Below are 13044 nucleotides of genomic sequence, written 5' to 3' on the forward strand. Positions count from 1 at the left end.
TTGGTATTGTTTCTGTTGTTGATTTCATCGGATTTTCAGGTGGGAAATCATTGCATATCACCTTAGTCTTGGAACAAGGCTCTAAATAAGCCAGTCAGGTAAATGGAAATGTCTATATCTAGCAGAGAAAGCTGTACAGTCCTTTGAGGTCCCCCCACCCAGCTTCGTTCCCCTTCCTCAAGCCAACTAATAAAACTTGCTTTTTTATATTCCAAACCTTATTTATACTCTTTTGATCATCTATTTTCATTGCTCTGAATCCAGAGTTCACGACGTGCTGACAAGTCCACATTTACTCAAAGCAGCCCCCTGACTAAGCGCTTTTGATTTACCGCGGGTCATGAACTCACCTACCAACTGTAATTTGTCAAGAGTGGAAACAAAAACACTTTAGTAGTTAATCCCAGTTGCACTTGGATGGAACTTTAGGCATAAGAAGGTAAGCAACTAGGACAGTGACATCAGAAGGGAAAAGTAAACTCAGATAGTGGCGCTGCCTTAGGAAAAGTCTAGGCGTGGAGATGGGTCGGGGGATGCCAGCCGATCTGAGCAGGTAATGGGCTCAGCAGGTGGGCTCGGAGCTCTGAACTACAGGAGGGGCTGGGTGAGGCCACGAGAGAAGCAGGCACTCGCAACTTCTTTTGCTCTGGTAAAAGGTTGACCAGAGAGCACAACTTTCCCTCGGTGCCGCCCGGCCCGGCGCAGCTGGCGCTGCTGGCAGGGCTGCTAAGGGTCGGGGCGGGGCGCCGCCCACGCGCGGCTCGGGCCGGGACCTGCTGAGGTGGGTGCGCAGAGCTGGAGGCGGCGGGGAGCGCCCGTGAGGCGAGACCGAGGCCGCGGGCTCCGGGCCGCCGGCGCAGCTCGAGCGCTTTCCGCGGGGTTTGGCTCCTGTCGCTTCCCGTCTCGCTGAACCTGCATCGCCGCCAACAGAGCCGCCGCCGCCGGAGCTGCCGCCGCGAGTCCTCAGAGCCGGGCTGCGGGCGGCCGGGCGCTCCGGGACGACGCGCGGAGCGGACGGCTCCGGGACGCGGTCGCAGGTGAGGGCCGACGGCTTGGAGCCCGGCGGGGTGCGGCCGCCCGAGGGTCTGGTCTCGGCCCGGCCCTGCCTGGCCGCGGCGGCTCGGGCCCCACGCTCGCGCAGGGAGGACGCGCAGAAGGCTGGGCTGGGCTGGCCCGGCCGCTTCCCGGCGCGGCCTCAGGTGACGCGGAGGCGGTTTAACTTTCGCACCTGAGGCTTGCGGGGCGGCGGCGGCGGCGGTGGCGGTGGCGGTGGCGGCTTCGGGGCGCGACCCGGAGGGAGAGTGGAATTACACGGGGTCTGGAAACGTGAGCCGGGCGGCGCCTGGGGCGTGCGGGGGCGTGCGGGGCGGCGGTGGGGCGCCGCGGGGCCGGTGTGGGCCGCCCTCCAGGTGGGAGTTGAGGCGCTGTGTCCGGTTTCATCTCAGAGCTTGTGGGGCGAGTCGGCACACACCCCCTCCCACGGCCCGTTCCCTTCCCACAGACCCACTTTCTTTTGTCTGGTCCATTTCGGTATCGGCGTTTCAGCTGCTTTTGTTGCAGCCTCGGGTCCGGAGTGTACAGACTTGTTGTCAGGCAGAGGTCATGGGTAAGCTCTGAAATGCAGCGGGGCGGAGGTGGGGAGAGGGTCCATAGGGTGGCGGGGATTTATTATTAGTGCCCTCATTAGCTCTAATGTGTATATCACCGAGTTCTTTTCGAGACAGTACTCAGTATTTTTGTAGCATCTAATAGTTTTAACACCTGGGAGAGCATTCATTAGTCAATTTCAAAGGAGCACTGTGTGGACAGGTTACTATTAAGTTACCCATTTTATAGACTAGACAGCTAAGGCACCCATGAGGAAAAGTGATTATTTCAAAAATAAGCAGGCAGCCCTTGTGGGAGCTGTGATTAGAGCTTATCTGACAGAGTTGTCCTCAGTCCGGTCACTCAACCTCAAACAAAATGTAGCGCTGAGTGCCCCTCTAATAGGCGTATTTTTATTTACTCATTAATTACTAAAACCTTTCTTTAAAAAAATAGAGTTGAGCCCTTTCATATTCCTGGACTAGTACCCCTAAAAGTGATACTTAAAAGACCAGAATCATTCCATTTGTTGAATAGGATCACTGGAATCGTAGTAAGGACTAAATTTGTTCGTCTTTTCATCTGTCAAACCATTAATCTCCCATATAAAAATGGGGCCACTGAGAGCCCCAGTATACCTAGTGATTATCATAGCAGAAACCCTAAATGTTTATTTAATGAATAAGTGGAATCGTGGTGTGCCTGAGCAGCAAGTTTTCTTTTCTCATACAAAAGAATTAAACATTTAGAAGAATAATCATTTTAATAATTTCAATGAAAATTAACTTGTAATCATGTGCATATTATGTTGGGCTCTCTCTCCAGAGCCATCGACAATTTACCCATTTCCCTAGGGTTTGCTCTTAAATGATTTTGCCAATAGATCTTTTATTGCCCCATTTTTCTTCATTTGTTTCATTTATATATTTGGTCTTTCAAAGTGAAGATATTTTTTCTTCTAAAATTCAAGGAAAAGAGTCTTTAAAAAAACAAGCTTTTTTCCCTTGATAAAATAGACTTAATTAGGCTTTTATTAGTGTATCTGAGGATAGACACTAGTTTCTTTAATAAGTAACTCCTGTACATCAAGCAAGAATTCTTCCAGTCAAGTATGAATTAATAATCATTTTAATCCCTGTAATATTTTATGACACATCTACCTCATATAATGCCTTTTTATCAAACAGAATAAAGCTAAAAAATGTTCAGTTAAATTTTGCTAACTACATAGCACACATTTTAGGGCACAGTATGACTAGACTTAATTACTGACTCATGGAATAAACACAGTTCTCTTTCCCATACACCATCTTCACTCAGCACTCTGGAAAAAAAAGAATGATAATCTGTCCTATCTCTCATAAAGGGATATTTGGAGAATTAATGAAGTAGTGTCTGGAAAATATTTTAAACCCCTTGGAAGAAAGCTGCTTTGTGACTTTGAAGTGTGACTATAGGGTCATGAAACACTACCCCTTCCCCCAAACTTGCTGTCAGTTATGTTTTTTTTAGAGTGGTCATTTCAGGTAGTTATTTTAGGAGGCTAAATACTTGTTCCAAAAGTGCTGCTGCTATTCACGATTACTTTGAATATTTGAAAAATTTAGTTGATTTACAAGCAACATAAAAACATGATTTTAGAATCTCTTTTATAAGTACTTGTCTTTGGTTTATATTTTGTAATCAAAAACTATGTGACTCAGTTTGAACATCTCTTTTATTTGCTAAACTTGGCAGAATGATTTCTGCATGGTTGCAAAACTCAGCTCTACCTTCAAGATTTTACTGCTATTAAGGATATTTAAACAGTTACCACGAAGGCTATGTAGACAATTTTGAAAGGGTGTTTTAAAAATAGTTTTGGGACTTCCCTGGCAGTCCGGTGGTTAAGACTTCGCCTTCCAATGCAGGGGGTGCAGGTTCAATCCGTGGTCAGGGAGCTAAGATCCCACATGCCTTGGGGCCAAAAAACCAAAAAACATAAAACAGAAGCAATATTGTAACAAATTAAGTCTTTAAAAATGGTCCACATCAAAAGATCTTTTAAAAAATAGTTTTAATTAATGGCAAGATTATTAGAAGTAACCTTCCCAGAGTGACTACTCTGAAATGGGCACTGCTTACTTGTAGGTTTGTATACATTTGTAATACATATATGTATATCTATGTGTACATTTGCATATTGTTAAACATTTTGAAAGTAATAATTTGGATTGCAACCTATCAATTATTTATTCAAGTAGAATACATTAAGTAAACCACATATAATACTGGAACTGTATTAAGTTGTGGCTGTATTTCATATGAAAAATTGAACTTCACATACATGCAAGTGTAAATCTTTATAATAATTTAGAATCAAAATTTAGCTCCACATTATATGTTTTGAGTGTAATATAGCTAGGTCAAAATGGCCTCATCAAAATGCGAAATTGCTATTTTCAAAAAAATCATTAGCAAGTTGTGTGTGGGAGAGATTTTCTTGATCACACCAATTACTGGATATGTTCATTTTCTTCATTTCTGGATTGTTTGAAAATTTTGTATCTGTATTATATATATTATATATCATATAAGTGTCAGAAGTCTGTTATAACTATATTAGCAGTTAAGGAGATATTGGCCTAGTCCTCTAAAGTCATCAAGCAGGAGTTTTATGATAAACATATGAAATCATTTCTGAGGGATCAGAAGTAGGGAATTTTCCATGCAGTCAATAGCTTGAGAACAGGGATAGTATTGTGGCTGCAAATATACCCCATTCCATTCCATTGAATAATAAATACATAATAAGGAGCATATGAAAAGAAGGGGTATTATCCTTTTGATATTCAAATGGAAAAAAGTTCCATTACTTAGCAGCCAAGTCTCTCTTTTTAAATGAGAGTAAATGGTAACTTTGAAAGAAATCACCTATTTTGATATGCAGATTACTGAAGTGACAAATAAATTACCAGCTGGCAAGCAGAAATTTTCCCCTAGCATGGCCCTTTCTAAGATGAGCAACTGTGATGGTAAACATTATCTTCTGGTCATATACAGGGGTTTGTCTCCCACGTATTGGTCCATGCCCATCTCATTCCATTGATGAATTGTACCTTGCCTCTGACCCTCACTCTAATCTCTGACCTTACTTCATCTTTAATTGCCACCTTTGGGTGGAAAGTAGTTGGTTCAGAAAGGAAGACAGCAGAGGGAAGGGATGAGAATATCTGTTTCATGTATAACATGAATTTTTTTCTCATTTTGGAAGGTTAATAGTTCATTTTTGAGGTCTCATCAGAATTCCCTGCATCAGAACAGCCCCAATAAGTAGGCAGTCCCCAATAAAATGGTGACATAAAGATGCCCACATTAAAATATCTTCTTTTGGCCCTAGTATAAAATAATGTGTACAAAAATAATATTATATTAACCAAAGCTAAGTATCTTTGGTACAGTAAACATTAACCACATAATTAACAAGGTGTTTTATTGCTTTTCTTGATTTTAGAAAATATTTGAGGAAATGACTTGAATGGTGAGCCTTTTACAAAATGTAGCTGAGGAAACTGGAGCTGTTGCATTTTTTTTTTGTCTTGATAAATTTCTCTGTAGCAAGCAGAAATATTAGAGATTATTAATAATAGAACTGCCTTCAAGTTCTGTAATCTCTTTCCCTGATGTAACTGGTGGAAAAACCTTAGAAACAAGCAGTAGGTCATTAGCACAGATTTTAAAAGCAACTTCAAAACATCTTTCATAAAATTGCTGAGATAAGCATGAGGCATATTCTGATTGAGAATCTCCTGGCCTATTCATAAGCCTGGTGAAAAAAATTTTCCAACGAGCCAGAATTGAAATATGAACACCAATTTAGGCAGCATGGGATGAATAGTATAGATATGTGGGCCCATTGTATAATGAGTAAATTGGGGACTGTGTTAAAGTTTATTTAATAGAGTTAGAAATTAAAACTAAGGTATATTTTTCTAGCCATATTCTGCTTGAATTTTTGGTTTTATTCGTTCCCAGACCATTGGTCTCCTGGAAGATATATAAATTGTATAATTAATATTTGTATAGTTTCACCTGTCTGACTTAGAACTAGCTAAGGCTGTAGAGTCCTAAATAAAGCTTGCTCTACTCTAGTCTGACATTATACTTTTTGCTCACCCAACAACCATACCCTTTCCCAATTTAGTGTTTTGGCTTATATTATTTTCTTTGCTCAAGATGCCCATTCCTCTCCATTCTACTTGCTAATGCTATCTAAATTCTCTCTTACCCTTTAAGACCCAGATGGAATACTACTTTTTTCCCAGAAATCCTTCCCTAACTCCCTAGTTCTTGTTTTCAGTTTACCATATCTTTCTATTTGTTAATTACTCTCTGTTTTTGATAATTTCTTTTATTTTGGCCTTGAATTTGTTTTTTTTTAACTTATTTTTCTTGCAGTGTAGTTGATTTACAATGTTGTGTTAGTTTCTGCTATACAGCAAAGTGAATCAGTTACACATACATGTATATCCACTCCTTTTTAGATTCTTTTCCCATATAGGTTATTGTAGAGCATTGAGTAGAGTTCCCTGTGCTATACGGTAGGTTCTTATTATCTATTTTATGTATAGTAGTGTGTGTTTGTCAATCCCAATCTCTCAATTTATCCCTCCCCCCCTCCCCGGTAATCATAAGTTTGTTTCCTACATCTGTGACTCTATTTCTGTTTTGTAAATAAGTTCATTTGTACCATTTCTTTTAGATTCCACATGTAAGCGATATCATGTGATATCCATCTGACTTCACTCAGTATGACAATCTCTAGGTCCATCCATGTCACTGCAAATGGCATGATTTCATTCTTTTTTTATGGCTGATATTCTATTGTATATATGTACCACATCTTCTTTACCATTCTTCCTTTGATGGACATTTAGGTTGCTTCCATGTCCTGGCTATTGTAAATAGTGCTACAGTGAACATTGGGGTATATGTATCTTTTCGAATTATGGTTTTCTCTGGATATATACCCAGGAGTAGGAATGAATTTGTTTTCCACCTAGTTTTTTCTCCCTCTAAGGCACAGGCCAAATATTCGATATATATTTTCTTGAATCATGTATAGCACCTATAACTCTGGATACTAGCTGGACATATTCAACTTGTAAGGTTAGATCTACAAAAGATGTATTACTTAAGAGAGTAGGGTAGAATATCTTCATGCTTCATAATTGTGTCAGTGTTCTGGTAGAAAATACATAGCAGGCTCAAAATGGAGTAGTTCAGAAGATTAATATTAAAAGTGTTCCTGGGTTAAAATAAACCAACAGTGGATGGTGAAGCATCTCAGGACTAACAATAGTGGGAACCATTATCATCCCTAGACCTGAAGGGGTGAGAGAATTGGATCATGACTGAAACCCAGAGAGGGTAGCTATGTGGGGAATGCTGCCTGACTAGACCTCCGGCCTTTCTGTGATTGGGAAGGATGGGGAAATAAACACCCCAGCTTCACTCTCTTCCAGCCCTCTGATTTCCTGGTGGTGCTTCCCACTGGCAAATCCAACTGGAAGGCAGAAGATTAGGGGGCCCTATTTTTGCAGGTCAAAAGTCAGCCTCCTGGGAAATAGAGCAAGGTAGGGTGGAAAGTACCTCTGGAGTGGGGGGCGAGGGAGGCAAAGAATATCCAGTGCTATAATCATATCATCTAGAGAGTGTTTTGATTACAGTTACGTAAGCCTGTTTGTGCTGTCGTTATTTCATAAAAGGCATACCTGTTTCTTTCTAGTCTAATTCAGTTACTAACATCCAAGAACACTTTATTTTATGATTGATGCATTTCATAAGAACCACTGTCCCTCTTTTGTGATGTTAGCTGGGGTGGTATCGTTACGCATGTCTTCTCAGTGATTTCATTTTTTCATATTTTGTGTTTTGCTTGTACAGTGCCCAGGTGGGAGACACAGAACTTCTGCATAGTCATTGGGAAAACTGCCCCATCACCATTCTAACCCCATGATTTGTCTGAATTAGTCAGGATTGCTCATTTTTCTCTTTGTGCCATTTTCATAGATCAGTGGTTTTCAGTCTTGTTGTATGTGGTTCTCATTGCAGATACTCTGTTTCAAGCAGGTTTAAGATAAATCTTGAACATCTGTTCTTTTAAAAAGCTTTCAGATATTTCAGATGCACAAATGTGAGAAGCACTAGCACAGGTAATCATTTTGGTCATCGTTTCCCCCTCCCCCTTTAATGTACATGTAGCACTCCTCAGTAATTAAGGCTCAAATGGAAAGCTAATGCTGCTTTATGGACTCTTCAAAGCAAAAAAGATGTTTTAGATTTTTCACATTGAGAGGTGCTCATGATATAGGATGCAAAATATGTGGTTTCCATATTATTAAGGCAAATGAATTTAAATTTTTAAATATAGATATAAAACCTTTTAAATATACAGTATAGAGAGTAATGTAATGAACATTCATGTTTCCACCATGTAACCTTATATTAACATTTTATTTTTTTCTGACTTTTTTAAGAAAAAATACATTACACATAAAATTTAAGCCCCCCTTAGATCCCTTTGAAGAGGTTACCATTATCCAAACTTGGTATTTATCATTTCCATTCATGTTTTTATACTTTTGCTATATATACATGTATCAGTAAACAAACTAAAACATTGTTGCGCATGTTTTAATTTTTTGTAGCTATTACTATGCTGTGTGTTTTATTCTTTACCATGTATATTTCTGCAGCCTTTTTTTTCCTTGTTTAACATACCTTGGAATTTTTTCTACATACATGTAGCTTTAGTTTATCGACTTTCATTGCTATATAATATTCCATTGTATCAATGAGCACAAATTAATTTGTCAAATCTCCTATTGATGAAACGTTGGTTGTTTCTAATTTTTTGCTACTACAAAATGTTGCGAAAGTGAACATTCTTTTATGATATAATATTTCCTTAAGTACATAAAAACCTAGAAGTAGAACTGCAGACCCACATATACACGTTCTGTCTTAGCAGATCTTGCCAAAATGCTTTCTGAAATGGTTGTGTCTAGTTATACTTCCCCATAGTGGTTTATGAGATTTTTGTTGTTGCTTTGTATTATGTTTACACTTGGTCTTGTCAGACTTGTGATGGGCATGAAATGGTATCTTGTTTTAATTTTAATTTTCCTAATTTCTGGTGAAGTTGAGCACTTTTCATATGATTGTTGGCCATTTGGGTTTCCTCTTCTGGCAATAGTGATTTTATATTCTGTGTTAATTTTTCTGTTGGAGACTTATCTTTTTAAAAATTTGTATTGTAGAATCCATTGTAGATATTAATCATTTGCTTATATTTATAAGTTTCTTCTTCCTGTCTGTGGGTTGTCTCTTAATTTTGTTTGTATTTTCTTATACTGAAGTTTTAAAAGATACCAGTATTTAAAAATTTTCAGTATTTTGCTCTGTGTTTTGAAACAGTTTTATGACTCAACATGTCGTCATAACCTTGGTCTTTCTAAGGTTTGCAGCTCTCTTCCTTAAGGTTCATAAATTCCTTCTAGATAGAGTATAAATAAATAAATGAAGAAATAAACATGCCACACAGTTTATCACTGGAATATACATAAAATTATTAATCCTTAACAATTTGTGTAAAAAAGTTTCCCAGTTCAAAAACAGCATCTAAATAGCAGCTTCCAATGTAGCTTTTTCTCATTTTTCTTAAAGCTCCTATGAAAACATAGAATAAAATGGAAACTCACCGCAAAACTAAAAAGCAAAAAACTCCTAAAACACTAAAGCTGGGGGGAAGTAACCTTAATTAAGAAGCAGATTGTCCTCGATTGAAGGGAATTTCTCTACATCAGCACCTGCAAATCCGTATCCCACCCTCACCTCTCGATACAGACTGCCTGATAAATTCAGGCAATTCACTTTCTGGGTTCCCAGCAAATTCCAAGAAGCCACTAGGCAGAATGTAAGGCATTTGTGGTGGGTGCTGCAGAGCATCTGGAGACCTGAGACACACAGAACCCTGGTAATAATACATAGCAGCATCATGGGTCACGCCAGTTGCTCTCCCAGAGAAACAGGCAATAAAAGATAGTGCAAGATGCCCCTTGTGAAGAACAGAGTAGAGAACAGAGGACCAGGTGGTGAAGGCCTGTTAGGGAAACTGGACTGAGTGCTTTGTGTATCAGCAAGCTCTGCCACCGTAGATCTGAGCAGGTGGGCAGAAAAGTGACCATGGGTAATTTCCTCACCTTGTCTGTTTAACACTAAGTTTCAGTAGATCCCCCCCATGATTGAAATGTATAGAAAGAAAAAGAAATAAAGCAATCTAAAATGAAACCTCTGAAATACTGTGGGACAAAGGAAGATATATTATTGAAAGGAATTAGAATGTGACATAAATTTCAGACTTGATATATATTAGTCACATGAATATGGTATTTTATATCCCTAGTGCTCAATTTGTGTTCAGGGGTTCTGCAAACAGTGAAATATTTAACCCCCTCATTGTTTTTATCACGTTGATATTTTGAGGTTCCTTATAAGATTTTGTATGAAGGGTAAAGTGCAATGGCTACTTTCTTAAATAATGCTATTCTCAAAAAATTGAACTTTAAAGAAAGAAATTTCACTAATTAAATCAATTTTGTTAGGGGATCTTACTAATCACCATTAAAAGTTTTGTTGTGAAACTGAGGATATTGGATTTACTGAGAGTCAGAATAGCTGTTCAGAATGTAGGATAGGTTAAGTGCCTTAGATGTCTGGAAACATTTAAAGAAGGCAGGCTAAACCCTGCCTATTTCAGGAGCCTCTAAGGACCTCACTGAATGGGAAGACAGAAGAAACAACTGGTGCAGCATGGCTGTTTCAGGATTATAAACCAAATCTTCGTCTTAGCACACCATCTAAGTATCACTGAGTTCCATGGAGATCCATGCTGAAGGACTATTTAGAATAGCTGTCTGCAGAAACATTTGCTGCCAGACAGTGGTAAACTTATAAGAACAGGAGAATAAATGATAGCAAATTGGGTATATCATGATGTAGATTCTGTAATTCCAAAAAAGTGGGGAGTAAGCAAAGGCAAAACAAATGTTAAAAGTAAAATGCACTAAAATTCATATGGTTAGATAGGAGTGTGTGCATTTTTTGTGGACTCTTGTTAACTTATTGAGCCCTGATTTATTTTTAGAATGGCTAAAGAAGTGTATTTCTGATGTCACCCAAAAGCTGATCATGACAATATAGATCTTGAAGCTTAGAGCTAGTTACTGCTTCTATGCCTTACCTTCTGCTTTTCTTAGTGTAGTCACCTAAAATGCCTGCAGATAGAGGAAGGGCAGCCAATGATGTTTGTTGCCTTCTCTGTTCCAGTAAGTGACTTAATAGAGAGCACTTTCCCCCTTCTCAACTTTGAACTCTCTGTAAGGACTTCAGTCGACCTCACTTCTCTTGTCCTTAGAAATCTCAAGATTCTAGAAATAGGAACTTCCTCCTCATAAAATGATGGAGATAGTTTGGGAAGTTACTTTACTTCTCTAGGCCTCAGTTTCCTCATTTATAAAATGGAGTTAATCCCTACTTCACAGGAATGTCCTGATGATTAAAGGAGCTAATGCCATTTAGTAATCACTGTCTTCAAAAATAGTAGTAGTATGTAAAATAATTCCAACCCCTTGAATTCATGTTTTATATGTAGAGATTTTAGTTTAAAAAATATGGAGAGTATACTACTTTCTGTCCCATTGCTAATTAAAAAGAGAAAAGTACTATTTTCTGAAGGATAGCTTCATAAAGAGGATTATAAATAATTTGAACACATCCAGTGACATATAGTCATCAAACCACATAAGATGTCATGAAGCTCAGATCATATTCTAAAATGGAGCTTCTAAAATTCAGTCTCTATAACATCATTAAAAGGCTGAGACCAGCTTCCTTTGGTGGTGTTTGCTAAATTTACCCTGGTGATGCCAATAAGTTGTATCCTGACTTTAAGCAGAGTAAGGAAAGAATGCCTTTTTTTGAATGCATAAGAATGTCTTGCTTATGCTTGCTTACTTATTCACTCATTCATTCAACTGATTAATGCCCAACGCTAGCACTGTTATAAACTGTTAAGGAGTTTGCAACTCAGCAAGGAAGACAGACATGGAACAAGTAATTAAAAGCATGATGAATGTTCTGAAGGAGAATTGGAAAGGTCATTGAGGGAAAAAATAGGTCAAGGAAGACCCACTCCCCTTTCTTCTCCAGGGAGAGGCATCTAAGCTGAGACTTGAAGGATATGGCTCTATTCCCTGGAGGCCAGGGGCAAGCTTTCCAGGGATCCAGGGGTAGGAGCAGGGGGAGTGAGCCAGTGGAGTGGAGGAGTGGAAAGAAGTCTGGACTGCGGGCCTGTAGAGCAGACTGGGACTGAGGACAGACAGCAGCCTGGTCGGCAGAGCACTGGGAAGCCCCTGAAGGGTGCAGGAAAGTAATGATCTGTTATGTGTTTTTAACAAGGGCTCTGCCTTCAGTGTGGAAGATAAAATGCTTCAGATTTTCAAAAAGTAAAGCCTTGGTGATTAGAACCATAATTTTTGGCCTAGAATTTTTATTTATTTATTTATTTTTTTTGCGGTACGCGGGCCTCTCACTGTTGTGGCCTCTCCCGTTGCGGAGCACAGGCTCCGGACGCGCAGGCTCAGCGGCCATGGCTCACGGGCCCAGCCTATCCGCGGCATGTGGGATCTTGCCGGACCGGGGCACGAACCCACGTACCCCCGCATTGGCAGGCGGACTCTCAACCACTGCGCCACCAGGGAAGCCCTTGGCCTAGAATTTTTGAGGTCACACATTTGCTTATTGTTTATAGAGCATATGGGATGAAATATTTTCCTCTTCGCATATTTCTTCCTTGGCCTGTTAGAGGGATTCTGTCCCATTCTACCTTTTTGAAAAAGTTGGCAAGGTATCTTTTGTCCTCAGTCCGCTTTAATCCCCCTCTCTCCCTTTGCCCCTTCCCTTCAGAATTCTGATGTTTTCAGAACAAATCCTAAGGAACATGACCATAACTCTGAGTGACATTGCCAAATAACTGGAATTAGAAGTTTTTCTTGCAGCGGTTAACAGAGGGGAGGCTTCTGGTTATGATAACCTGAAAACCTATGCTACAAATACTAGAACTTCTCTACAGATATTTGATATATACTACATAAATGCATAGATGAGCTTGTAACAGAGTAAAAGAAAGCCTGTAACAGAGTAAAAGAAAGCCCAGGAGCTAAAAAGAAGAAGAAAGGTGGAGAGAGCTTGGCAACAGACACATGACATAAAAACTACCCTTAGTGTTAGAGTGAGGTTGCTAGGCTCACTAATATACTCATAGTTATACAGGAGGCCAAGGCCTTGGGTACACATAAGGCAGGCAGTTGGGAACTGAGACCCCTGAGTAAAGCCAGGACTTGGGAAGGGTAACAT

The 13044-nt window shown here is 39.7% G+C and overlaps 1 protein-coding gene across 7 annotated transcripts in view; it reads left to right on the forward strand.

Annotated features, from left to right (window-relative positions):
* Positions 1 to 795: 795 nt before the first annotated feature.
* RNF180 (ring finger protein 180) overlaps positions 796 to 13044 on the forward strand; it is a 298759-nt gene continuing 286510 nt past the window's right edge. For 2 of the 7 annotated variants that reach the window (XM_089908901.1, XM_089908908.1), the window contains exon 1: positions 799 to 1037. The gene's annotated coding sequence lies outside the window, so the exon portion shown is untranslated. Of the gene's footprint in view, positions 1038 to 13044 lie in introns of all 7 variants that reach the window. The other 5 variants (XM_089908904.1, XM_089908907.1, XM_089908900.1 and 2 more) reach the window with 4 other exon arrangements.

This window comes from Delphinapterus leucas, chromosome 3 (assembly GCF_059928025.1).
Source record: "Delphinapterus leucas isolate spDelLeu-1000000601 "Yukka" chromosome 3, BTC_Dleu_Yukka2, whole genome shotgun sequence".
Classification (NCBI taxonomy): domain Eukaryota; kingdom Metazoa; phylum Chordata; class Mammalia; order Artiodactyla; family Monodontidae; genus Delphinapterus; species Delphinapterus leucas.